General features: G+C 37.6%; 1 long non-coding RNA gene across 1 annotated transcript; it reads right to left on the bottom strand.

Annotated features, from left to right (window-relative positions):
- Positions 1–2,364: 2,364 nt before the first annotated feature.
- LOC111903207 (uncharacterized) lies at positions 2,365–2,740 on the bottom strand. The gene is made up of 3 exons (XR_008226371.1): positions 2,660–2,740; positions 2,505–2,576; positions 2,365–2,416 (listed from the first exon to the last, which is right to left on the bottom strand). It is a non-coding gene; the product is annotated as an uncharacterized LOC111903207 (long non-coding RNA).
- Positions 2,741–3,745: the final 1,005 nt, after the last annotated feature.

The following is a 3,745-nucleotide window of genomic DNA, read 5'->3' as shown; positions in this document are numbered from 1 at the left end:
CCTTCTTTCGCCTTCTTCCTTCAAAACACCAACTAGCTTTACAAATAAGGGAGGAAATGATTAGGTTTTCTTTCAAAGCTAGAGGGGCTAATGGAGGCTGAGGGTGGACAAACCCTCGCCTCCACATTCCTTTAAATAGGGAGAAAAACCCGGAATGTTAGGGTTTCATTTTCAGCGGTCAACATGCCATCTGTGTTCTAAGAGGAGACATGTCGTGTTGCCTAAAGCAACCCACACCTTTTAATATCTAGAAACACCATGTCCAACCCCAAGAATGCTACCAATTGACCAATTGACATGAAATGAAATTATAGGGATGAAATTAGAAGTACCTGAACCTCGGGATGTTACAATTCTCCCCCACTTGAACTAGACTTCGCCCTCGAAGTCTGCTGCAGTGAACAAATCCGGATAATGCTCCCACATCTCAGCCTCCGGCTTCGAGGTCCAATCGGAGCCCCTTTGGTGCTGCCACTGTACCCTTACCAAAGGTACTTCCTTGCTATGCAAAACCTTTACCTTTTTTTCCAGGATAGCCATCGGCCTCTCAACACAGTCTAGACGCTCATCAACCTGAATATCATCCAAGAAAACCACCGCATCCTCATCCAACATGCACATTCGCAGCTGCAAAACATGGAACGTGCTGTGAATCTGACTGAGCTCCCTAGGAAGATCCAACCTATATGTAACCTTGTCAACCCTGGAGATCACTCGAAACGACCCAATATACCGGGGACCCAACTTCCCCTTCTTCCTGAAGCGAATCACACATTTCCAAGGTGAGACCTTTAGTAACACCATGACGTCGACCTGAAACTCCAACTCGGATCGGCGCCGGTCGGCATAGCTCTTCTGCCAACTCTGAGCAGTTTACAATTTCTTCCTGATCTGCCGAATCATCTCTGTGGTCTGAAGGACCACTTCGGTCCGACCCATAACCCTGTGACCAACCTCGCCCCAACAAACCGGGGTATGACATATCCGCCCATATAAGAGCTCGAAAGGCGGAGCACCAATGCTGGAGTGATAACTGTTGTTGTAGGAGAACTCTGTAAGAAGTAGGTAGGAGTCCCATCTCCCACCAAAATCGATAACATAGGCACATAAAATATCCTCAAGGGTCTGTATCGTCCGCTCACTCTGGCCATCGGTTTGTGGATAATAAGCAGTGTTGAAGTGCAAGCTCGTGCCCAGTTGCTCACAGAACTTCTGCCAAAAACGGGAAGTGAACCGAACATCACGGTCTGACACAATGAAGACCCACTACTAGAAAAACAGCCTTTTACGATGCTCATTGCGCGTCGTAAAAGGCTCAGACGACGCGCAAATGCGTGTCAAGGAAGGCCCTGTCATAAAGAGAGACGACGCGCTTTTGCGCGTCGTCTATAGACGACGCTCATTTACGACGCGCAATTACGACGCACGTTTACGACACGCAATGCGTATCAAGGAAGACCCTGTCATAAAGGAAGACGACACGCATTCGCGTGTCGTAACCTTACGACGCGCGTGTTAATGACACGCAATGCGTATCATTAAAACCCCTGTCAAGAAAGGCCATGTCATAAATGAAAATGACACACATTTTTGCGTATCGTAAATTTAAATGTTTAAAAAAAATATTTAGATATTTATTAATTTTTAAATTAAATTTCCATTTACTGTCTCATAATAGAAATAACATACCATATAAAAAAATACAATCCATTGCATAAAATTTAATGTTATACAATTCTATTTCTTACAATATATAAATTTGCATTCATCTAATCTACTATGTGTTTCATACTAACAATTGAAATGAAGAATGCAACACTTGCATTTGCAACATCTTATCTCTTTCATCTTGAGCTTTCTTTTCCTCTTCTAACTCCAAAGCTATTCACTTTCATCAAACCTGTAAACACAACACAAAATCACTTGTCATTTTCATTCTACTTTTAAAATTAATTCTTATTAGGACATTCTACTTTTAAACCTACCTATCTAGCAAAATTTTCAAAGAATATAATTTATAATTTTTTATGGAAAGTACACTGCTATTTCTTAATAAAAATGAAACATTTGGTTGCTATACTACCAGTCAAGTAATCCAAGATAAAAAGAGTTAACATCAATTTCACCTAGCAGCCTTGGCAACCAGGTGAAATTGATCATTAAACATTCCTAGAGAATAGAAGTAGCTTTCTCAATTGCTTAGAGCATGACCCAGATTCACCTTCAAAATTTGCATTGTCATCCACTAACATAAGAATGATCCTCTCATCAGGTATCCCTAAGGTATGAACTTTTGGAAAATACACATGAATGTTAAGTACATATGAATGTTAAGAGATTTCACCTTTTAGGTGTGACAAGACAGCATCTGACATATCATTGAATCCCAAGTTCAGCACTTTTAGAGACTTCAATTCTGTATAAGTAGACCTACATAGTTATAAATTAAGGATTTTTAAGATAAATTAAAGAAAAAAAATAAATGTAAGGATATAGATCCTTACTTGAAAACTTGTCACACCCATCATCAGTGATATTAGATCTGCTTAGATTCAGAAAAAGTAGAGCAACAAGATCTACATAAAACAAATGAGTCAAATAAAAAAGTCAAACATCTAGTTGTATAATGAGATTACAAACAAGAAAATATATTGAGAACCTGAAAGTGAATCCAGGCATGTTGCAGTAATAGGGCAACGTTCCATATTCAGCAATGCAAGCTTGTGTAAACCTAAAAAAAGTAAATTTACTTAGATTTTAATTTACATAAAAAAATATCTTTCACTAGAAATAATTCAAGTGACCTTTCAAGAATGTGACACCATTATCTGTGACCTTGCTGCTGGAGATTTGTAATTCTTTCAAGTTTCTTAGGCCTGAAACATAAACAACAATGAATCATCAGCATAAATAATACACCATATTTAAATTGTTTCAAGTTTATAATAAAGTTTATATTACAAAGATACCTGAGAGAGGCTTCATATCAGCATCAGTAATGCAATTACAACAGTTCATATTAAGTGCCTCAAGCTTTTTTAAACCTGCCATATATTCATTATACTTGATTATCTAATTCTGATTATTGAATATTAATTATGAGGTACAAGAAAAAAAAAGGACCTCTTAAATGGACAAGGCCACCATGGATTCCAGAACATCTTTCAAGGTCCGACTTTGACAAATTGACCAACCCTGAAAGCACACTCAAATATTTGCATGATTTAAGTCTTCAGATGAGAGGGTTCCATAGTAGCAGCAAATTTCCCTAAATTTGTAGCAGTAGATCTTCTAATCATTGGCATATCATCTTGACACAACTGACTATATACAAACCTTAATTCAGCCTTCAATGCCTCAGGGGCACTAGGGTAAGCAATGTGAAATAACCCACAAGCAGAAACACGTGCAGTAAACCATTCACCAGCTGCCAACCTTTGCAGACACAATTCAAAGGAAAAATAGAACTGACAAGTAGTTGGTTAGAAGCTTGAAACTGATAATTTAAAAAAAATATGATTTCATTAGATAATAAGATAATTTTAAAAACAAAATTAAGATTTCATTAGATATAACAAACTGGCACAAAATTTTTTAAATTTGACATCTATGCTTCTAACCCTACAGCTTTTTCTACGATTGTATTATTCTTGCAATGCCGTTAATAGTGGCATAAATTCAAATCTATAACATAGATATAGATGAGAACTAACCGATTCAAATCTATAACATAGATAGAACATAA

Source organism: Lactuca sativa, chromosome 9, assembly GCF_002870075.4.
Source record: "Lactuca sativa cultivar Salinas chromosome 9, Lsat_Salinas_v11, whole genome shotgun sequence".
NCBI classification, from domain to species: domain Eukaryota; kingdom Viridiplantae; phylum Streptophyta; class Magnoliopsida; order Asterales; family Asteraceae; genus Lactuca; species Lactuca sativa.
Note: the sequence above shows the minus strand (reverse complement) of the source record. Positions and strands in the feature narration are given on the sequence as shown.